At 31.5% G+C, this 25944-nt stretch overlaps 1 protein-coding gene across 2 annotated transcripts in view; it reads right to left on the reverse strand.

Moving 5' to 3' along the window:
* LOC141449656 (serine/threonine-protein kinase NIM1-like) overlaps window positions 1-25944 on the reverse strand; it is a 112575-nt gene that overhangs the window by 86316 nt on the left and 315 nt on the right. The gene's annotated exons all lie outside the window — the stretch shown is intronic.

Raw genomic sequence — 25944 nt, forward strand, 5'->3', positions numbered from 1 at the left:
AATACAAATTCACTAATTAAACTAAAATACATTAAAGATCATAATAGGGAAAAACAGAAAACATAAAATAATTAAGCGAACTGGAAATTAAAGAAAAGATCGAAAAAAATATGGTCAAATATAGAAAAAGAAACCAAGCAATAAGGGTGACTGTTCATGTTAATTACAGGGCCATTCTGCACGATATGTTCTCTCACAACTAATTTGTTCATGAGCGGAAAAAATGTTAATAATAATTCAACGTTTTTTATTCAGAAAAAAATCCTAGATGATATATGGTATCAAAGATAAAGTTTTGAGAAGTGAAAAATTCATTCAGTAATTGTATTCAGTTGAAAAATTGTCTTCTATTTAAAAGTTTTAGAAATTAATTTAATTTTCCGTAAAATATATCAGAGGTAATTTAAAGAAACCTCATCTCCCAGAAGTGCTATTTGTTTCAAGAAAATGTTTCATGTGAATGTTTCATGAAGCACACCCACGCCACATTCTAAACTCACTTTCACTCTGACTCAGTAAATCTAAAAACGGTGTTTTTTTTCTGTGAAAACACCATTTCGGAAATTAGAACGAATTGTGCTTCATAGACAGTATAAGTACAATATCAACTCATTCATAAACATGAAGTCGGATTGATAACTCAATAACTTTTAGATTTTTGGTTTTACTTTTTCTGAAATGCGTTACAATTTTACTACAATTATTACTATTAATAATATTATTTATTATTATTATCTTTTCACGGAAAACCCCAATTTTCGCGGAACATACTTTAAAAAAACAACTGCATTCATCGATACTTCCATATTAAACGTGTGTTTCGCACCAATTTTTGTTTTCGTGAGATGAAAGAACTGAGAGCTCTAATAAGGAACGAAAACTAATAAGGAATCTTAATAATATATAATAATTAGGGGGAAAAAAACTAAAAGAAAACAAATACTAGAGGATTATATTTGACTTGGTAAGGGGAGTCCTTGAAAGCGGCATCCACTAGCGAGCTCTACCAAGGACGGGATGATTACCAACGCCATTCATCATATCCATCGCTTCCACTAGTGTTTATGCCGCCTCCAACCACACAATTAATACCCCTATTCACGGCAACCTCACCACTGGAGGTTTTTTTTTTTGTTATAGTAAAATTTTTTTGAATCGTATTCAGCAAAGGATTATAACTGAGATTTAAATAAAAGTGCAAAGAAAATCTGTTCAGGAAATACTCGCAGGATTTTCTTTCCCTGAGATACACTATGCTTACTTAGGTTAAAAAAAAGCAAGTTTTTTGTGTTGAATTGTTTCTTACAAAAGTTTGCTTTTATAAATTATACATTTCATTCTGCAAAATCAGAATCCTTAACTGTTTTATATGCGTACAATTTATCAGAAATTAAAACAATAACAAAATCAATGTGATCATTAAATTTTAAAAAACTGCTAGTAATAATAAACGTTAACTGAAAGCTTTTATCTTTTACCTTTTTTTTTTCTGAAAATAATAGAAAATGAAGCAAAAACCATATTACTGTATCGGATTACTTTGGACATCATTTTCACCTTTCTCACCTGTAAATTCTGTCGTTAAATAACAAACAGGAAAAGGCGTAGATTTATAATTGTTTATAAATTAATATTTAATATACTGTATACAGGGTGACCAAAGTTATATACTCCACCCACTTTTTTTTTTAACGACGGGAAATTTCGAAAAAATAAATACACGTATTTAATCATTTTTAGTCTAGTTTATTTTCAGTGATTGACCCATTTTTTTAAACCTCTGTATCTCGAGATACAGCATCCAACTTTTATTTTTCAAATGGAACGTTATATTTTTTGTAGTATTTGAGCTCATAAAAACAACAAAATTTTTTTTGAAATCGGTTAGGTTTTTCAAAAGTTATGGGTATTTAAAATAAGAAAAAACAAATTTCAGTTTACTGTCAAAATTACGTTATTTTTTTTAAAGAATCTATTCAAACTGGGCACAACCAACGGATAGGCAAGCCAAAACTCTGGACTCCCACGCTTTGCTTGTAGCAGCACTTATGGTGGCGAAGTCAAGATCTAGGCAGGCTAGAAGTATTCGACATTCAGGTGGTTTTTTCTACAAACGTTTGGGTGGAGTTATAGGAAATCAACTAATCGGCCCATACTTCTACAGAGAGAACTTAACTGGTGAAAGGTATCTAACTTTTTTTTCAGAGACATTTTGCCAGTTCTGCTTGAAGATGTTCATCTACAACGTCGGCTAGATATATATTTTCAACAAGATGGTTGCCCGGCGAGAGTGGTTCGAGGTTACCTGGACAGAAATTTCCATTAAAAGTGCTTAAGGACTCATTGTCCCATCGAAGAGATCCTTTATTGTTTAAAGGACTCTGGTCACCCTGTCTACTCGTACATTAAATTATTCTGTCAGGAGTACCTAAACAGTTAGAACTGAAGACAAACAAACCTTTATTGTTTACAATACAAAACAAATTATAATTGCTAATAAATATAAAGCCTGAAGATGACTTACTCGCTAGGTCTAAAGGTTGGCAAAAAACAGAAAAGAAAAGTTATTATTGGAATTGGCAATAATCTTTGGGTTAATGAATCAGTCACCAAAAAAAGAGAACAATAATACTTTACAGTTGTTTATAACTTCTTTTTTTTTTTTTTTTTTACAGCTAAGGCCATTAGAGCCCATTTTTATGAATATAATTTATTGTTTAATAGCTTATGGAAATTTAGCTATTAAATATATTTCACAGCTAAGAGTCTTTCCACACTTTACGAAGAGATAAAGCAATAAAAAATAGAAATTTACCCTTACACACAATGTTATTAATTATTGCAGGGCTACTACAATATCCCTTTATATCAATATCGCAAGATTTTAAAGAAAATTTATAAACATTTTACAGATTTTAGGTGATCACAATACTTCCTTTTATAGCAGTAGATCAAGGAAGTAAAAGGCAAATTAAACTATTGAGAGATATTTGATTGAACATTTAAAGATGGTAGCGTGCTTAGTACTTAGTATAAAGCCAAATTATTCACTATGTTTAATTATTTAGTATTTCTCAGATGTTCCGTGAGACATGCCACATCAATAATACCAAGGGTTGCTCGGCACTAGGTTGCTACGAATTAACTTGGCCTGGATAATGAGAGGAGGAGTCATCGCTTATTTATTTCTTAATACGTTACTTAATATTTTCAAAAACTCATTGTACAAAGCTATTCAAAATTCAAAATGCTTATAAATTGCTTATCTCATCGCCTTGGAAACAGAGAAAAATACATGTTATGTAGACGATTTGTATTAGACCAGTAATTTTAAATGCATTTCAAATTAGAAGTGGTAGTTATAAAATTTCCAGTTACAAGAATACATTACAATAGCGTGGCTTCTTGGCCAGCTTCAAGCTGAAGCTACCTAAAATATTTTTCGAAATATGAATACATGGCTTTGTTATTAAAAAATAAAATAAACTATTAGCTCACAAAAGCAGCTTATGACATCAGAAAACTACAACCGAAGCCTGCCTTTAGAAGGGTATGAAGCTACCAACGTCTTCAAAATGTAACAGGCAGTCGTTTTCAATTGAGAAACTTTACTAAATATTGTAATATATTTCAAGCCAAAAAAGTTCAATACATTAATTGCTGTCTAAGCATGCGTTCGTTGCATTCCGTTGCAGTATATTTTTTTAAGTCAGCGAGGAAATTAAAATTAGTTTTTAATGAATTATTGTTCAATTTATGTGTGGCAGAGATAGCTTCAATTTTAAGCAAATATTTTTTAGTAATAAGTTTTTTAAAAACACTATCTTTCTTTACTCTTCAGGTTAGTAAAAAGTAAACATTGAAACCAAAAAATTTCCACATAACTTTATTTCAGAAAGCTTGATGGCAAATTTTTAGAATCTAAAGATTACTGAATGGAAAATATTCATAAATCCGGGAGGAAATGTGTAAAACCGCCTTTCTCATCAATGCCTCGTTTATGCGGATGACGTGTTACTAAAGCGAGGTCTGTAGAAGCGCTCAAATCACCCTACAAGAGTTTAGAAGAAGGAGCTGTGACGTTTAGACTTAGTGTGAACAAACGTAAGTCGGTGAGTATACGGTTACTAAGAGAAAACGAAGAAATTTGTGGTAGAAGATGGTTGAAAAATACAACTTCAAAACAAATGAATTTAAGTACTCAGCTTTGCATTAATAACAGAATAATGGAAGAAATAAATGCTTTGAAAACCAGACTGTTCATGATAGGAGTTTGAATAAAAATGCAAAAGTCATCGTTTACAAAATCATTTTAAATACCCTGGTGATCAATCGGTTGGAAACGTAGACTGACATCTGCAAAAGAAATCAGGCTGAATTGTGGGGAGGGAAGGGACAATTTTTGGGTTGGTGAAGAATTGGAAAATCAATAGTATTCGCTAAAATAAGGAACTAGAAAGCTTATATGACAAACCAGATTTTGTGATAACCATGAAGTTGAACTATTTGACTAAAATTGGACATCAAAGAAGCTAAGAGTGACCCTGGGAGACCAAAGCAGCCAAGAGGTTACATATATGTATACAGGTTTTAGAACATTATTTAAGACTGATCGGAAATGAAACAGGCTCTCTTCGGGCGGTACAGCTGTGAAAAATGAAAGAATTTTTTGTACGAAATTGAAAAATATTACTTCGACCACTATTCGTAGGTATTCACTAAAAATTTTAACAGTATAATAAATGAAGAGTGAAAAGGGCACAGCCTATCCAGCCAGATAAAACAACCTTGCTTTGCAATTGACATATGCAATTTTAATGTTCAACAACTGGCACGTGTTAGTACAGGTGAATACATCACCACGCCCAAATACAACACAAACTCATTTAACGTTGTCACAATTTTCACATAAGGTGAAAGGTCATTGCCAACTTCGAATAGAAATGAAATGAAAATTACTAGCTTCTTCAATAAAGCAACAAAAATTTTAATTTATAGAAAGAGCAAATGTATGAAAACTATTTAGTCTTTTATTAAACTTTATTAATAAATTATTCAAAATTAGTATTGGTTAAAGTAAATCTTGAATGCAAACTCATATGCCTTTCTTTTAGTTCAATTCTGAAAGTTCTAATTCGCAATTTCTTTCTATTTGCAAAATCTTGGTTGGCTGTTTATTGTACGAGGGTCGTTTGAAAAGTCCGTGCAAAGTCAGAGAGATAGCACTACTGGCGCGTATCGAGGTTATGTTTAGTTAGTAGCATCTCTTGGAAGAACACACACCAAGTTTCAGCCAGATCGGTCTATTTCTTTGTGTTTGGCATTCGTTTGAATCGAGGAAGTCGAGTGATTTTCAAAAAATGGACGAAAAAGAATTTCGTGTGTTGATTAAACACTACTTTATGAAAGGCAAAACGCCTCAGGAGACTAAAGAGAAGCTTGATAAACATTATGGTGACTCTGCACCTTCGATTAGAACAGTTTATAAGTGGTTTCAAAATTTTCGGAGTGGCCATATGGGCACAAGTGACGCTGAACGTTCTGGACGCCCTGTTGAGGTTACTACTCCAGAAATCATTGATAAAATCCATGATATGGTGATGGATGACAGAAGAGTGAAGGTGCGTGAGATTGCTAGTGCTGTGGGCATCTCGAATGAACGGGCACATAATATTTTGCATCAACATTTGGGCATGACAAAGCTATCCGCAAGATGGGTGCCGCGATTGCTCACGCTTGACCAAAAACGAAATCGTGTGAAGTATTGCAAGGACGGTTTGCAGCTGTTCCAGAAGAATCCGCAGGACTTTAAGCGTCGTTTCATCACTGTGGTTGAAACATGGATACATCACTACACTCCTGAGACCAAAGAACAAACTAAACAATGGGTTACCAAGGGGGAATCTGCGCCAAAAAAGGCGAAGACCGTTCCTTCGGCCGGAAAGATTATGGCGACTGTCTTTTGGGATTCGCAAGGAATAATCCTCATCGACTATCTAGAAAAGGATAAAACTATTACAGGTGCATATTATTCATCGTTATTGGACCGTTTGAAAACCGAGCTGCAAGAAAAACGCCCACGATTGGCCCACAAAAAAGTCCTTTTCCATCACGACAACGCACCAGTTCACACCTCAGCAGTTGTGATCGCAAAATTAATGGAAATAGGGTTCCAACTCGTTTCACATCCCCCCTATTCTCCAGACTTGGCTCCTCGGAATACTATTTATTCCCCAATATGAAGAAATGGCTGGCGGGAAAAAGATTTTATTCAAACGAGGAGGTGATTGCAGAAACGAATGGCTATTTTTCAGACTTGGACAAATCCTATTATTCGGAAGGGATCAACAAACTAGAGCAGCGTTGGACGAAGTGTATAAGCCTAAAAGGAGACTATGTTGAAAAATAAAGAAGGTTTACCCCAAAAAATTAAGTAATTTTTATTTTTGCACGGACTTTTCAAACGACCCTCGTATTAACATTTCATTAAGTAAAACTGTAAGTTTACAGTAAGTTCCCCCCCAGTAGCCTTGATATGAAAATTGACTCAGTAAAAGGTTTCCAGTTGCCTGGCGAAGTAAGTAACTGCATAGAATAGGAAAAGAAATATGAATAGAATGAAGAAAAGAATGGAATAATTTATTTGCTTCTTTAAAACACAAGTTTTTATAAAAGCAGAAGCTCAGCGCGTGAAACACACAAAAAGATATTTTTTTTAAAATACTTATTACATGAACATAAATAAAACACAACAAAACAAATAATAATTGTTTTCTTGCTTTTACTCTGTTGAATGATAAGAAAAAGAAATATGAACTCACTCAAACATTTCTCTAATTCTAATTCTATTTTGATTTTGTTTTTGCTTAACAAAACTTACCTGTTTAAAGGGAAGAAAGAATATTGCCAATTTCAATCATTATTTTTTATTTTTGCCAAGGTTTTAACGTAGGGACTAGGTCTTCTTCAGGGTTTATGCTATTGACAATTATATAATTTTATTTTACATTGTTATATGTAAGGTTGGAGTGTACTCTGTCCTGTCTGCTTATAAATGTACTCTCAGTTACAAAAGATAATATCAACGATTAGCCAAATAAGTACTATAGACCTACCCAAATTTTCAGTAACTATTAATGTCTTATTACGTTAAAATAATAAAAAAGTTTTATGCTGCAAAGAATCAGCTCCTATTTGTTGTAAGATGTCAATATTAAACGATATTTTCGAAAATGGTTTCAACGATATCTTTAAACATCACGTACATGTCTCAAAAATTCAAGTCTATAACGTATTTGGAATCTTTTTTTTTTTTCCTTAAAACTTCAAGTGCTTTTTATATGGGAAGGGTGATATTATGTTCTGTTTCAGTAAATTACAGTTTTAATAATATTTTTGAAACTGAAATGTCAAACCAAAATTCTGAGTTAGATAAATTATCAGGCCACAAGAAATGTACCAGTATAAAATGGCTTTATTAGAATTTACTGCAATTTTTTTGAGCTGGCATCAAATGGTTTCATTTAAACTTGAATTCAACAACTTTAGGCCTATCTCGTTAGTACAAAACCTTCTTTTAGGGAATATTGATTTAGTAAGGTTCTGAGAAAGGTGGTTTCTCCACTTTCTTTAAGTTTCATAAAAAATTAATTACAATGTATAAGTGCACACCCAGATTTGTTTTTTTTTTAATTTCTTTAGGCGACCTTACTAGTTTTTTTTTTTTATTTACAACCTAGTAAACACTTTAATATATATAATTAAATTTTTCATGTTAAAAAAATTGATTTTTCTAAGAGAACAATGCCCTACAAGGTTAGTAAAGAACAGTAACCTTGAACCCTGACATGTTTAGGCTACACACTTTCCTTGCACTACTTGTATTCGTCATTACTTAAAGCTTATCCTTAGAAAAAAAACTAGGTATTCTGAGTTCCTCAACTTCTTGAAACATTCTTTCTAAAACATCTAGAGAGATATTTACTCTTATTACAGAATAAGAGAAATTTAAAAATTCATTGCAAAGAAATCTAGACAATCGCTGATTTTATAAAACTTTTTTTATAAGTAATTTTTTATAGTTTTTATAAGTAATTAAAGTAATTAATCAATTAAAAAAAGTAAAGCGTCTATTACAGATCCAATCTCTATTTCCTCGTTGTACTTCCATGACCATTAAATATAGAATTAGGCGAAAAGAAAAAGTAAGTAGACTGGCTCAATAATCGGAATCGAGGTAATCTTCAACCCCACAGCCCATTATCTTGCTAAAAGCAGAGCAAAGGTAGATATCCTCAGACTAGCTAAGGTAGTTATTTGAGGGGAGAGAGGGAATGAAGCATTCAGGAAAAGGATATCAATACTAGAAAAATCCAAGGTATTCCGATCTGTGCTGAAGAGTGATTATATCAAAAATGAAGCCTTTCTGAGTTAACGCGGACTTGGAAGAATATTTTACTTCTGCAGGAAGAAAGCCTTCGAAAATGAAGGCTGGATGAAGAGGATATATCCCGCTATTGGTGGGAAAGAATATTAAGGTATTTAGAGATTAATAATCCCAATCTAATGACTTCTTTCTTTTCCTAGAGGTACTCCAGAGAGTCATCAGTTATTGAGGTACTCTTTAGAGAACCTGGGCAATTACCAGGGTTTGAGAAGCTGTATTCCCCTATTAGAACACTTCCATCTTTTGAATTTAAGACTAGTTTTGGAATAACTCACTGGGACTTTGCAAAGAAGAGTTTATTGGACACCAAAGAGATAAAAGACCTGATTATAACAGAGATTAAAGAGGAACATAATATGTCTAGAATATTCTTTGGGAGTTTTCCTAAAAATATTTTTAGCAACCTTAATTTTGGGGAGGAGTGATTTGACTCAAGATGCGTAAGTTTTCTTAATTGCGCTCCAACTTTACTCCCATTAATTTAGAATTCGTGGTAGAATATTGTGCAGCGCCTCATATGGCAAAAATAGGAGCACAATAGACCTAGTTAAAGGTCGCAATACAAAATACTCCGAACAAAAAAAATACAGATTAGATAATGCAAATTTATTGCCACAATATCAGTTATTTACTGTTTTAAATTATTTTTTTCTTACATAATTTAAACATATCCAACAAACCTAGTTGCCTACTAGGAAAATGAAAAGAAAATATTTAATTAAACCTTGAGTACACTGGCATACTCAAAAACTTTATTAATCAACATTAAACTTTGAAGAAAAACAATCTTGATTGAAACCCTCGCACGACTTGATCTTTCTGCATTTCCCTACTACAGCTTAAGTGAAACATTTTAACGGATTCTTTTTTTGTAGTAAACACGCAATTTTTAGCAACAGTCTTAAATTATCCAGATGATAAAATCATTTAATTCGCAGAAATGGCCACCAGTAATTTCTAATATCAGTTTCACAGAAAATAGTTTTAATCCAGAGTTAACATCAATTTTAAAAAAGTAGTCGGTAAACTAATTTTAATGAATGCATTGAACTGTACTATTTTCGAGAAAAACCATAAAATCCAAACAAACTCTTCGATTTTTCAAAACTCCAAATCCAGAATTTTAGCAGCTCAATAAATCCTTTTTAATATGATGTAAGTGTCAGGATCAAACAATATTTCTCCCATCCATTCTTAGAAACATATTTTTATTAAATGTCATAGATACAGACGTACATAAAAAATATAAGAGAAATTATTTAAAAAATCCGATTTCGAGAAATTCGCAGAAAATAAAAAAAATAAAAATCGGGATTTTATCAATTAATATTCTTCTTTTCGTGAATAATTAATAATACTGCAGGACCGTGCAGTACACTTAAATGACACTAGAGTGAACCATAACCGCAATCCTCCTATAGACACGCCTTAATTTTCATTTTCAGAAGGAAAATGTAACGAATAAATCTATCTATGCAATTAGTATAATATTTAATGGAAAACGTCAAAGCGAATTTCGAGACTTCTCGAAAAAAAAGAAAATAAATCCGTTTTATGTCTTCCATGTTTGTAGGTGTTATCAAAGAATTTTCCTAATAATAAATGTACAGCTGTAAACTTATCTACTACCAGATATATATAATATACAAGGCGATCGATTGGTTCAACCTCATCCGCAGGCAATCACGAAGTTGAATTATCTAGCAAAAATTATTGTAATGTAATTCCTAGCACTGACTGCCACACTGTTCGTGCTTTACTTCCATCCGCAGATAAGAAGGTAATGCTAATTTCTCCTCCACCTGAATGTGTCGGTATACATTTAATCATAGTTGATCAAGGTTATACAGTTAGAATTTAAATTTTTTTTAATGATATATTTACAATTACGAACTAGCATGTTTTTGTACCCTGATAATATTTGCTTAGCTTTTACGTGTTTTGAGATGTGCACTTTTTAAGCGTTTTTCATGTTTAACGTGTTCTGAGAAGTAAATAAAGAAAGTAGGGCTGCAGATAGTTGGCGAGGAAGGTGTTGGGTTGATAGAGACTGCGTTAAGCACTCTCTTAATATTGGTTGATATTTTCGTTATCTATCTAACTACCATTTTTAACTTATTCTATACAAGAATTGCTTCTTTTATTCTAATTTAAATACTAAATCATTTATGGAAATTTCACCTTATTAATTCCAATTTAAAAGAAAAATTGTCAAAGTTGGATGCTTTTCAACGTTACGCTTTTTCGTGCAGTTTTTGACGATCAAACCTTATACAACTGTTCTACAGGATAGCTTTAATAAAGATAATTTTTGCTGGGTATTACTAACCTGTAATTTTTTACATAGAAAGTTCGATCAACGTAAAAAGATGATATACTGTGGACTTATTATTCAAAAGTACGAGCAAACGGCAGAAATTTAAAACAGGAGTTAAGGGAAACATACATACGAATATGACAAGTTTTATAAAAGCTTTTTCGTACGTTTTTAAATGGCTGAAATTAGGAACTGAAGTATGAATGAAATGTTAGGAACTTGCTAATTTGTGAACCTTGTGTCGTTTAATCAACTCTTATACTTAACTTTTTAAGCTGTAAGTTTTTGTTAAGAAGATTTTTGTACTTATAGATTTTTATCTTTGTTCCATGATTTGAAAACTTTAAATGTATCTAATGATAAATAAATATTAGGATTTATGTTGGTTAAAAAGTTTGTAATAATGCCTTGATGTTATGGACACCCAAGCACATAAACTTCTGACTCAATGTCATATATTCGTCATAAATATAAATCCAATTATTTTTTTATATAGTATAAGTAATTAATTGCTAAATATTTCTTTAATTAGCATTCTAACTTTTAAAATAACCTATAATGCCTTTTTCCAGAAAGTTTCAAACCTTTAAAAGTCTATTCTGTAAATCTGGTTCACAGTTTTTCTTAACATTTGTAATAAGCAATACTTTCATTACAACTTGGTACTGTGTACCTGAGAAACTTTATTTACCATTGGAGAGATTGTTTAAAATGATACTTAGAGTTCATGTCTACAAAGAACTAAACAAAATTATTTAAAAAAAATCTTGATAAACGTTTAAAATAAAACTTGAAAGTAAAAATTTATGTAGAGGTAAATAGCAATCTCGTTATTAGAAATTCAATCGCGAATACAGTACTTCTCCCTAAAAAGGCAAAAATAAATCAAACTGCGAATGCGGTACGATTGCAATAATTCCTCTGCTTCTTTTTCCTGCTAAATTTTACTAAAATATAGCGATGATTTACAGAGTTACGCCCCCATAACAGTTACTTAGCACTTTTCGAGTATTCAATACGGACTGTAATAAACATTGATTTTAAAAATGAACCCAAAAATTATCCCTTTTTTTGGTAAAATTCAATAGTAATAAAAGGAGAGAATAATACATTGACCAGATTCTTGGCAAGTAAATTTTTTAGAAGAGCGTTCCCGTTAAATTAATATTATTAAATGCATTGTTTATCAAACATTTTATTTACTTCTGCATATTAATTATTGCTCCTTAATCGCTACAAAGCCTAAAACAAAACAGAAACCGAACAAAATAACTTATTAGTCATTCAACGTTTAGTGTACTGTCATTGTTGTTGATAAATTATAGATCGATAACATCATTACGTCTTAATTTATCTATTTTAATGAATCATTATTACAATGTTTCATACTTTTTTCTTCAAGAAAAAAAATTCAATTGTGGGTAGTTTGTTAGATTTGTACTTTACTTCGTTTTGAAGCTAAAAGTGGTGACCAGACAAAAAGTTGTTTTGACATCCAAAACTGCAAATTCAATGAATTCTTTTGTACTAGAAAATTCAAAATTTCCCTTAAATTTTATGTATAGATTAGAATGTCTTATTTGGAGAAGTTTTAGAGAGAAGGATGAGGTTAAAGTTTGTCCGTTACTAATAAATACATACATATTTTACATTAGTCTTAACAATATATTTTAAAAAAGGTTTTATTATTATGTTATTTTCTTTGAGCGTATTGTTTCAATGATCATTAGCTCCATCATAAATAATGGTAATGAATGAATTGACAAATCCTTACTCTAGCAACAATTAGCTTTTGGGCAGACTCTTCCATAAAGGTTTTTAACAAAGAGATCTAATTCCCACAAAATGATACTACCCAGTATTCCAGCTCTAAATGCAATTCTTTTCTTTTTTTTAAAATCTAATTTGATGCAATGAAAATTGAATTAGTGAATCTGATGTAAGAAGTATTCTTGGCTGGATCATCAGGAGGCTAGAAGCTGCCCACTGGCAACATCTCGCTGGAGTTTCTTACATTACTGCCAGAGATGATCTAGAGGCGAACAGCGTTGAAAAAAAAATCTTAAACTAAAAATGTGATGTTTTTTTTATAAATTCAAATGAGGTAGTTTATTTTAGGTTAATAAACTAAGTGTGCGAAATGTTAATCAGTACTATGAGTCATCTGAAATATTTAATAATTCAATATCCACATAAACCGAACATTCAAGTATTGAATAGTGTATTTAGAGAAAAACAAATTAAATGCCAAAAATTTAGTGACCCAATAGTGTCAATAAGGCACTGCAATCGATCTGGTAGGTGAATTATAGATGTTGAAGTCAATTTGAATAAATAAGTTTCTATTATTGATTTCGATGGGCAAGAAAAAAGAATTTATTTTGTTGGGCAAAAATAAAAAAAAATCCAGAAAATAATGCGAAAATATCTGGTGCGTACACTCACACGAGTTGCTCTTTCCGCAATCAAATTTTAAATGAATTGCAAAAAAATCGCTAAATGTGGTTAGTCAATCGGCACTTCCGCTCTATCTATTTTTAATTAAATTTAGAAAATTAATTTTACACTGAATTCTTATTAGTTGAACTTTATTAACAAAGTTGGATGTTTTTCATTTTTACGCTTTCTCTTGCAGTTTTTGATGATAAACCCTTATGCAATAATTGTATTAAAACTGTCCGGACAGTTGTATAAGGGTTGATCGTCAAAAACTGCACGAAAAAGTGTAACGTTGAAAAACACCCAACTTTGACAATTTTTTTCTCTTTTTCTATAAAAGATAAAATTCCCGAATTTTCTTTAAAATAAAGGGCAAACCCTCCTTTATAACTGTAATTTTTTTGCAACAACCCAGATCTAATAGGTTTTGAGAAAAAAGTTGCTGAAAATGAGCAAAAACGGCTTTTTCAGAAATTGTTGTTGTTCTTGTTCTTGTTCTTGTTCTTCTTGTTGTTGTTACCTTTTTTGTAAACTGCGTAGCGCCTAAACACGCGAACCGATTTTCATGAATGAGGTGTCATTCGATTATGAATATAAGAATACTTATTTTAACTTACGGTCGTCATCGATTCTTCAAAATCTTTTGATTCGGAGTTTTTACCACAAATATTTGTATGAGATCCCCTGAGTTTGAAATTGTGGTTATTAGAGTGTACTGTGCCTCCTCTGGCTCGCAAGCCAGGTTAGCCAGGAGGTTATCAACTGCTCTCTGTATCTGAGGTGGCACCTTTGAAGGCACAGTACATGCTTCACTAGTTGAGTAAAGTGCATTATTTGATAAATTAAGAAACAAGTTTGATCCTTTAAATGAAAGATATTGATCACTTAAATATGTTCCGGGAGGTTTCCAATTTTTTTGGTAATTAAATGCAACTCTCCCAAAATTACCAAATAATTAATAAACCTTCTTGTTTGTAACAGATGTAAAATTAATTTTCAGCCATTTTGTGTATGCTTGAGAACATCTAAAGCTTTTAACATTTGATTTTTCTTAGAAAAATCACTCGGAAAACGATTTATTTCCCGATATTAAGAAAAATACTAGCTTTACGGCCTTGGCAATATTTTTAGTAGAAAGAGGATGAAAAAAATACATAAAAATGACCTATCGCGTGCTCTTCTTTCTCTTTGATAACAAGTTAAAAAATTGAAATATGATTAATAAATACCAGATTTTGAAATGGCCTAGCACCTTTAATTTTAAAGATATCGAATTGCGGTTTTCGGTTTCTTTCATAACTTTTTATACTCTTTAAAACTGTGTACATGAAAATGGGGGGTCAACTGCGAACCCTTACTTTTGGTCGCGCGTCAGCCGCGTATGCGGGCAGGAATTTAAAATCACATATTCTAAAACATATTCTAAAACTAGAGGTGACGGGCAACAAATTATTCCTCTACCATTTTTTGCTCAGATTAACCGTTTAAGCATGAAATGCATTTGAACCGTCTTAAAATGAACACCCTGTATGCAATACAAAATAATAATGCATCTAACTTGAACAAATATATCTTCTTCTTCTTAACTATGTTTATACTTATCATCTAAAACAATAATTATTTTATATTAAATAATAAATAAAACAACTAGCATTCATTCATTCTATAATTAAAAGAAAAACGGAAAGAAAAGATAAAGACGGCTACCGTGATCACTGACCGTTGGTGGAATTTACAGTTGAACAAAAAATAAATAATAATAATATGGATGATAGCAACAGCAATGATAGTAGTTCTGCCAATAAAGAATTACAATAATAATATGACAATATATAATACATGCAGTAATAGAAGCTAAACAAAATGTCACATGCTAGTACGAGATGTGGAAGAAACAGGACTAAAAAATTTCGACCTTATAACCTATAACATATATCGGCTTGCAAAAGTTTGCCAATGAAGCCCAATGCTTTCTATTCAGATAATCTATTATATCATGTCCAGAAAGGCACTGCTGCCTAAGCCTTTTCAATCTTATCTCACTAAACCGGGAATAGTCAGCCAAATAGTGATACGTCCTATCAGAAATGTAGCAACCACATAATTCACAATATAAGGGAACATCTTCTAACAGTGGAGCAAACTGTCGCTCTAAATTCAACATCCCAGTTCTTGTTCTCATTATCCATCTCAAATGATCAAATGGGCTGTTGCACTGTGGTGTTTTGGGCCCAGTTACATTCCAGTACTCTGTAAATGGGATACTGATCATAAGCCGCCATTCTCTCCATAAACTGATTTTTTAATTTAATTTGAACTTGATCACAAAGAAGATGGAAATATCGGTCCCAGCTGCGTACATTACTTGCATTTATTCTTTCATTTATCCCATATTTTTCCAGCTAACCATTTATATCTTTAGCCCAAAATATATTTTCATTAATGATATGATTTGCTGCAATTAATGGTAATCTATTTCTAGCCATATTGAAAACTTTGTAGGGGAGTTGAATGGATTAATACAATGGAGTTAAGAGAAATTTTTTCCACCAGAAGTTTATTCTATACCTCTTACTTCTACGGATTGTACACGAAAATGAATCCTGGGATTTCTAATAGTCTATTTATTACATTTGTTTAGATAGATACTTGAGTTACAGTTTACTTTTTTTTATCCATGAATTTTGTAACATGTAGGCAAACTAAATGACTTGGAAAAGTAGCTTTAGCACGCAACCTTGCAACTTTTAATAACCTCCTTTTTTTCTGATTTTTTTTTTTTTAAATTTTTATCACGGACTTTTAAAATATAATCTTCTAGATCACGAAAATTTAGTTTCTTGAGGTACAACTTTTCGTTACCAATTACTTCTTTTTAAGTCGTGTCACTGCCACCGGATTCTTCTCAAAGCACTTCCGGCCTAGGCCACTGTTCTCCAGCTACACTGTCAACCATCGGCCAGTGAACTGTTAAGGCTCATACGAAGAGAAAATCTATGGGTGGCACATCTGACTTTAAAGCCGGGACCTCCTCTGGAAGTTACTAATCATCCCCAGCGCTATCAACTGTTCATAATAGCTACCAATTATTATGTTCATATATTTTAACGCCTCTAAAATAAGAAAAAGTTGTATTAGATTAAATGTCAATAGAATTACATTTCAAAACTTTTTAATACATTTAAGGTCATTTTACAAATTCATAGCCATTCAAGAATCACGTTATTCAATATATAAGTATATTATTATTAATTAGAAGAAGTGCACTGAATTCAGAACGAAGAGATGTGAGTGCTGCTGGCCAGGTTTAAATTTCCTGTTTCTACGAATAAACCCATAAACCCATAGATCTCTGTATAGTACGAGAGAATATTGGCACCTCTCAGGTTTCTGGATCTTGATACGCCTTGATTGGAACAAAATATTAATAAACAAATAATACATATATTTCTGAACGAAATATTGAAGTTATTTTGCACGTTCCATTTTATGATTCAGCAATCGTAAAATAAATGCTCTGAAATTCCTTTTGATTTCTGATTTGCGGGAGACGAATTTGAGAATAAAACTGTTTGATTTCCTCTTTCCAAAAAAATCCTCTTGGCCTCCATGTTTACTCCTGGAAGAGTCTTGAATTTCTTAAATTTATTTCTGTACCCACATAATATTCTTTTAATATTATTTGTAATTAACCCATTTACGAAAGAATCAATTTAAATTATTTGAAAACTCAAGAAAATCGATTTCTCTGGTTAATCACTTTCTTAATTTCTGAGTCCCCGAGGCACGACAGGATCTTGGCCTCTTTTAATGAAACATTCCCCTCGTTCTTTACCGCCCTACCACTCCTAGCCGGCCCTAATTCTTCGCATTACACAACCACCTGGGGTTGCCATCCTCCAATGATGTCCTTCAATTCTTTGCATCTCCCAACAGTTTAGTCGATGTTCATCTGCTACAGTCAAGAACCCAGTCACTGGCCTAAAGGTCAACATTTAGAAAATTAATTTAGTTATCAGAAACCTAATATACAGGGTGTTCATTTTAAGACGGCTCAAATGCATTTCATGCTTAAACGGTTGATCTGAGCGAAAAATGGTAGAGGAAAAATTTGTTGCCCGTCACCTCTAGTTTCAGAATATGTGACTTGATTTTAGATTCCTGCCCGCATACGCGGCTATACCCAAAATGGCTAAAAAATAGTTTTATATCTGTTAAAAACAAGAAGGTTTAAAAATTATTTGGTAATTTTGGGAGAGTTGCGTTTAATTACCAAAAATATTGGAAACCTCCTGCCACATATTTAAGTGATCAATATCTTTCATGTCCAAGGTCCAAACTTATTTCTTAATTTATCAAATAATGCACTTTACTCAACTTTTGAAGGCACAGTACAAGCTTCACAAGTTGAGTAAAGTGCATTATTTGATAAATTAAGGAATGAGTTTGATCCTTTACATGAAAGATATTGATCACTTAAATATGTGGCAGGAGGTTTCCAATTTTTTTGGTAATTAAACGCAACTCTCCCAAAATTACCAAATAATTATTAAACCTTCTTGTTTGTAACAGATGTAAAATTAATTTTTAGCCATTTTGTGTATGCTTGAGAACATCTAAAGCTCTTAACATTTGATTTTTCTTAGAAAACTCACTCGGAAAACGACTTATTTACCGATATTAAGAAAAATACTAGCTTTATTGCCTTGGCAATATTTTTAGTAGAAAGGGGACGAAAAAATACATAAAAATGACCTATCACGTGCTCTTTTTTCTCTTTGATAACAAGTTAAAAAATTGAAATACGATTAGAAAATACCAGGTTTTGAAATGGCCTAGCTCCTTTAATTTTGAAGATATCAAATTGGGGTTTCCGGTTTCTTTCATAACTTTTTATACTCTTTAAAACTGTAAATGAAAATGGGGGTCAACTGCGAACCCTCACTTTTGGTCGCGCGTTAGCCGCGTATGCGGGCAGGAATCTAAAATCAAGTCACATATTCTGAAACTAAAGGTGACGGGCAACAAATTTTTCCTCTACCATTTTTCGCTTAGATCAACTGTTTCAGCATGAAATGCATTTGAGCCGTCTTAAAATGAACACCCTGTATACATCATTAATTTGGCATTTAAAGAAATGTTCTTATTTTGTGGGGGTAAGCTGCAGGAGGGCTTAGCACCTATTTCCCTGTTGTAACAACGTTCGTACACCAACGTCCTCCCTCGTTATAATCGAATCTAAGTATTTAATCTTAACTAAATCTTCTAAACAGTGATCTCTCCCCTTTAAAAAATCCCAAATTGATTCCTCCTGTTCATCAGAACATGCACTTTATTTTACCCTTTATATACCGATAACCCTCATCGCTACATCAGTCCTGGCCTAATAATTCGAAAACCTTAAAAATAAATGTTCATCGAACCATTACAGCCAATATTCTAGAACTATATTTTATATTTAACTATCTACTCAGGAGTTTTCAGGACCTCAGAACTAATTTCCAAAGGTGTTTATCACGATACACAGGATCAGAAGCTAAAGAATGAAGCAATAAAAAATGAATTGAAGGCTACAGTATTGTTCCAAACTAATAATTTAACATTTTACTCTTTCAAGGTTAATTTTCAATATTTTGCCACAATAAATAGCGTGTTTAATAAACTCTTTATTAAACACGCAAAAACATTAAAATTAAAAGTTCATTTTTCACTTTTAAACGTTTAACCCTAAAAAATACTTACTAATGTGGTAAGATTTCAACAATTAACAATTAAAGGTTGATTACCATTCAATCTTAAAATACTTTTTATATATGAACACCATTAAATCACAACAACTAACCAATCTAGTACCACTAACCAGTATTTAAAGTGATTACTGTTAAAACAGGAGAGATAAAACCAATCGTACTTGAAATTAAACCACACGATCGATCCATTTGAGATTAAAATCCATGACGTCGTTTATTCTGAGTTTCAGATTATACTCCGACAATTATCCAAAGATATTAATTGGTTCTTAAGTAAGATTGTCCAACATTTTCAGCGATTCAGTAATTAACAATTATTAGAAGATATGAATAATTACAAGGTATGAATAATGTTTTACAACCTCTATAATAACAGGAATAAAAATAAGAACCTGTTATTAATCTCATCACGATGATTATTTTAACACGTTCATACTTTAAGATATTCACGCAACCGTAATATTAAGAATTTACATATCTGCAGCTGCAACTGCAATATAAGCAAAAGAGGTAACTTAATTAGTGCCCACTAAACTTAATTTTTGACAATATTTATTTAAATCAAAATCAATTTACGGCAATAAAACTTCGTTCCTTATTTTTAATTGCAGCATATAAAAAAAAATTATCCTTGGAACAAAGATCCTTGGAAATTGAATTAAACCCGAAAACATAAAAAAAAAAAATAGCTATCCTTCAAAGCGCATTTTCCAAATAAATTCCCAAATTTTTGGTTCTTCACACCTCTAGTTCAAATCAAATCAAACTTTATTTGTATAAAGATACAATGTAACTGTTACAAAGGAGTTCCAAGTTCATATTTACTTTATAAACTTTGTAGACTATAAGCTCTTAAATTTAAAACTTTTTTTAAATAATTAAAAATTGCATACATATTTTTTTCTTCAAAATTATTAATTAATTTACAAAATTCTTCTTTATGATTGTTATATTTATTTATATGCAGTGGGATTCTGAAACTTTCATAGACTGGGCAACTGATAAACAGGTGAATTAATGTTTCCGGCTCATTCTGATTACAAATTAAACAATGATCTTTAGGTTTGATTGTATAAATGACATTATTGATTTTTAAATTTAGTAACATAAGGGCCACCCAATCTTATTTCAGAAAAAATTCTTACAACTTGAAAAGAAATAGATGCATCTAAATATTGTTGACCAACATTTTGTAATAAATTTTGAGAGTTCCAAAATATATTAAACATAATGTTATTTACTTTATTTAAATCAGTGAAAATGTTCCCTGTACCTTTCTAAAATTTTAGATATGTTAGGTTTGTAATGGAAGCATTCTTAAGAGCCCAAATCTTCTAAATTAATTTCTTTTAAACGTTCAACTAATTGCGAGTACCAATTAAATCTAATATTGCTTGGATAGAGCTTACTCAATACAATTAAGTCTCTTTAAGCAGATTTTTACATAATTATCATTTACACAAAGAATTTTATGCAGCCATCTTAATGCGTGCTTCAATAATTCATATTTTAAATGAGCACAACATCTAGTTTGAAAGATCAAAATAATTTTATCCTTAGTTTCTTTCATGGGCTAAAGGCCAGTTAGCTTTTTTCTTTAATATATTTCTTTATTATATATGATATATGATATGATTTAATATATATGATATTTCTTTAATATATTTGTTGAACTTCCAGGTTTTTTATGTCTATTTAATTTCCTTATTGTGGTCTGAGAACAGATAACAATAGTTAAAAAATGGCCTCCTAGATCACAAAGCTCGCTCAGCCTGCTCAAGAATGTCCTTCATTTCGCTTCGTTTTTTGGAAGTTAGATATTCTCTTATGTTCTTTCTCGCCTAATATTTCTAAATCGTTCAAATCTCAGAACATTTGCTGCTAGCATCTACAAAATCACCACTGCAGCCGTAATTTATGCTATAAACATTTATTCTTTCAAGAGCCGGCTCCAAACTAGTAAGCTCTAATGTACAAAAAAAAAAAAAAAAAACGTTGCTGAGTGATCTCCAGAACCTTCTTTAGCCGAAACTCTCCAAAAATCTTTATATTTGTTTATGAGAAGCTTTCTTCCTGCTCGCGTACTTTTTTACTTTCGCTACTGATTGTAAGAATGGAACTGCGCTCTCTTAGGATTCGAACTAACAGATTATTCTTTGAAAATATCAATTTTTAAAATCTCTAAGTAATATACCTAATAGTAAGTTGTACGTTTCCAAAATTACAGAAAGCTCAATCTTGATTTCTACTCACGTTTCCATAATTATCCAACAAAAGTTTCGGTTAAACACTTCTAACCAAAACTGGTGTTTTTAAATTTTCTTGACCAACGATTTTCTTTAACCTGGAATCCTAAATAAGTACATAGTTGCGAAAAACTATGAATTTTTTATTTTTTTTTGAGAAAATTATTTTTTGAAGAGATCTGAGGTGTTATTAGACTTCGCTTTCGTTTAAACTTCAATTTAAAATAATGTACTATTTGTGATTGTTCCTGTTATTACTAAGGAACATAACCTTCTAACGTCCTTCGTAAAAATTTCTAATTTCCTCTGATATTCAAAGGGATGCTTTGGAAGCCAATGTGTTCACCAAAATTGATAAGGAAAAGAAGAAGAAGTCTTAATAAACTAGAGCAGAGAAAGCAGAAAGCCTTTTCTGGTATCCAAGATGTTAAGAAGACTAGGTCTTTATTTAGAAATGTGTGATCTCACAGTCGCACATGGACTTCTTGAAAATGGGAATAACCTTCAATATGATAAAGAGAAAAAGACAATCACGTCAAACAGCTTTGATTTTTCCATTCGGCTTATCTCAATCACAACTTTGAATATTTCCAATAGCTTTAATATTTACGAATGAATTGTACTATTTTCTAAAAGTTATTTTGTGGAGTTACATGCAACTCTCTATGTCCGTATTAAGATCAAATTAAAGATTGTTGTTTTGTTTTTTTTAAGAAAGAGAAAAGAAGTTAAACTTGTCGATTACTTCAACTTTTTTTTTATTATTCGATTAGTTATTTTTTGTGAGTAGTTGAAATGGAAGAAGACTTCACGATTAATATTTTTTAACTCCATGCAGGGAATAAACTGAATGAGAAAAAGTATCTTTCAAATTTAATATTGAAGGATTCAAGGTTAGTAGTTAGGGTAACAAAAGTTGACTATTTATGACGTTGTTGAAGGCAATAAGAGTGCTGTAAGTAGTTAGCTTGTTAAACTAAATCTGCGTGTCAGAATGTTTACAAGACACAATGCAAATATCAATCAACGCATTAACTCAATATTAACTACTTTATCTGAATTACAGGAATAAATGAATAAAAGTAACTTTGTTTTTTTGTGGGATAAAAAGTAATGTTTATTTATTTTATTAAAATGTTTTAATAGCCATAAATTGTTTCATTTTTTCAGTTCACAATATACAGGGTGTTTAGCATAAGACTACCGTTACTTCAGGAGGCGATTCTGGGCACCATTTGCAACAAAAAAAAAAAAATCTGCATAAACTTTGGCTCGATTCTGCTTCGTTTTATAGATATTTTTAATTTTATGTTTTTTCAAGGTATTGCTACTTTTTAGCAAACAGTTGCCTATATCTCTCAAACTACTAAAGCTAAAGCAATTTCAATAAGCTCATTAGAAATAAGGTTAAATTTTCTTTTAAATAAGCTAATTTATATTTCAAAATAATAATATTAAGTAGGGAACGGAATAGCTATGAGGTTAGCATACTGGACTCCCACGCGGAGGTCCCGGGTTCGAATCCAGCTGCTGACCCTTAGATTTTTTCTCTTCCTAGGAGCTTCTTACAGCTCACTGTCCGGTGATGGACAGTGTTGTCTGTAACGAGAGAACACTGTCCGGAGGCCGGCAGTGCACTGAAAAAAGCTCCGGGCGCCAATAACCTAAGATGTTGACGTGCCTTAAATCTTTAAAAAAAAAATAATAATAATAATAATATTAAGTATCTCATATTGAGGCCCAAACATAAGAAATGGCAAGTTTCTATTTTTTTCCAAAACTTTAACTTCATTTTTCTCAAAAATATTATATAAGTTTAAAACGTGCACTACTCATGAAAAACATCTACGTACAAACACCTTTCGAATTTATACCATGAATAGAGGTTATTTTAAAAATTTGTTCTGAAATTTCTTAATAATTTGCAAAACAATAGGAAATGCAGCGTCGGTATTATGAAAGGAATTCACCTACCATAAGAATATAATTGATCAGGAACATCAAATCCAGTACCATTTTTTGCAAACGTGTAATTTAATAATTAATTAATTTAAGAACTATATTCAAAAATATAAAATTTACATTACAAATAATAAAATAAAATAAAAAGAAGAAAAATGAATATGATGTTAAATGAGTGTTAGGTACCAATTTCAGAAGAAAGGATTTTCGTTTAACGAGTTTAGAACCGTATGCTACTCTTTAGTTAATTAAAAAAATATGCTAAATAATATGAATAAAACACAGATTTTCTTGAAGTACACAATAAACTTTTGGAATTAACAGGTTGTGAAGAGCTTATAAATAAATCGAGAACTTACTTATCGCTCTAATAGGTAAAAATCTCTTGAAGCTTTCAGAACTTAAATATTTTGGAGTAGAAAGAAACTTCTCTTACAATAACTTTACGAGTTTTATGTTTAAACGAATTGTTTCATGCAAGACAAAGATGTCAGCATGGTTTGCCTAAGCAGAAAATAATTTGAAAGTCTATGGATTCCAGGTGAGGCATCCCTTAATTTCAGTTGAATATCAACGGAATGATTGTTTTTTCTATTAAAGCAGTAAACTCTGGCATTCATTATCACTTTTTACATTGTTTATTCTTTATCCCACAATAGTATGCGCAGTAACTGAAATGAGGACTAATGACTCTATTGATACATTCATCAGTTTAACAAGACCCTTTCCTTCTGCTAAATATTTCTATATCAGTAAAGATGATATAAGAACTATGAAAATATATGTTCAAAGCGTAACCTCAATAGTTCATCGTAGTGCAATGTAAGTATTTCGTTCTATAAAGTAATTTCAGATGTTGCTTGGAGTAATCTGTTGTTAAAATTAAGGATAAGGGAAGATGAAACAGTTTACCTTTGGAATAAGAATTACAACCAACTACCAACAGTTTCCTTTTCTCTTGATGTTGGTTTTTAACCAACACACATCATTTTTACACACCTAATAAGAAAATCATATTTAATTAGAATACAAAAAGATCATTTTATTATTTATATTCCTGACAATGACTGTACTAAAGTCAGATAATAGTAGAAGTGGACTGTCCTTTTGGATTTTTCAGTTATTGCAGTATTCATTCTTCTTGATTTTTAACGTATATTTTATCACTTTCAATCGTCACTACCCCCATCATTCAAAATTCTTCATCTCTCCCAGATCATTATTTTGTCTTGCGTCCAAGTTACAATACACATCAATGCCACCGACAGATTGATGATAAGCCATTACTGTAGGAAACGGAAAATATTGTTCAGCAGCATTCTTGAATGTTGCACAAGCTTCCGATAAAGTATGGCATCCAGATTTTCTTTATAAAAACAGCTTCTCCCCTCTATTACCTGCCAAATCCGTCCACCACACTCGCAGATATTTTTGCGGGGAAGAGAAAGAAGAACTGTCCGATGTCTTCCTCATCAAACAGATATCCCACATGGAAACATGTTGAACTCCATTCTAAACTCAATATGCTCACATGACTCGCTCACACCACACTAACAGTGACATTTGCGAACTATTTAGCACTGTTTTTCACGACAAACAAATTATAACAATTACTAACTTACAACTTGACGTTGCCCAGCAATGGTACAAAATATGGAGAATAAAATTCAACAGCCTAAATCTTCACACATGATGTTCATTCCAGGAAAACGCACACTTTTGTTCCGCGTCTACTTTAAACACCAATCACCGTTCCTAGATAAATCGGCCATCTTCAGTATGTCTTATTACAGTGTGCTTAGTAAAGTCCGAAAATTTCCTTACAGAAATTCTATGTCGTAAATTTTCTGTTTATATGATAATCTTAATTTTTAACACATGTCGACACATATACTCGGGATTCACGTGCTTAACAATTCAACCTGAAGATTGAAGTACGTCCGAAATTGGCAAAAAAAGAAATAAGGCTACTATGAAAAAATACTGTTCAAGCTGGAACATGTACGTAAGTCCAAATCCTTTGGTGAAATTGGAACTTTTTGTATATTAAGAACTTTATAAATGGCTAAAAATTTATAATTGAACTAAACTCGAACTCAAAATTAAAACTCCTTTTGTTGCTATCCATCAAGTATTTAACTCTGTAAAAGGTAGAGGGGTTGACTCAGTTGTTAGAGCCCTAGATTCTCGAGCGGAGATTTCGAGTTGAAATCTAATTGCTTGCTCTTAGATTTTTATCTTTTTAGGTATCTCTTACTGTTCACTTTGCAAACAGACAGCCTTTTCTAAAATGAGTGTACATTTCCGTTGGCCGGCAATAAATAGAAAAAGACTTTGGGCTTTAAATATTAATGCGCCCTTTATTAAAAAAAATAAATAATAACTTATCAAATTGAAAGATTATTTGTGTGAATGCCCAACTAGAATTTTGTATATTTTTAATCTATTTTGGCACAATGGAATTTGTTACACAAAACCATTCTAGAGTTTGAGAAAGCCGTTTTTAATATTAAGAACAGAATATCATAGCGTTGAGTTTTATTATTATGATGGATCTAGTTGGAAAAAAATTATGTTCTCGTTTTAAAATTGATAAATTACCCATTCTTTCCTTTTATAAAAATTAACGCAATTAAGTAAATAAATTCTTGACTTGGTTAATTGAGAACGAGGGAAAAATTAATGTTTTATAAAATTTATAGCAGTCCTAATTTTAACAAGCATTTAGCAGAGTAGTCACCAAAATTTATAATATTCGAATGAAATGTAAATATTAAAATTTTT

The sequence above is a fragment of the Rhodnius prolixus genome, unplaced genomic scaffold (assembly GCF_049639745.1).
Source record: "Rhodnius prolixus isolate KJV_2025 unplaced genomic scaffold, Rpr scaffold_2, whole genome shotgun sequence".
Lineage (NCBI taxonomy): Eukaryota > Metazoa > Arthropoda > Insecta > Hemiptera > Reduviidae > Rhodnius > Rhodnius prolixus.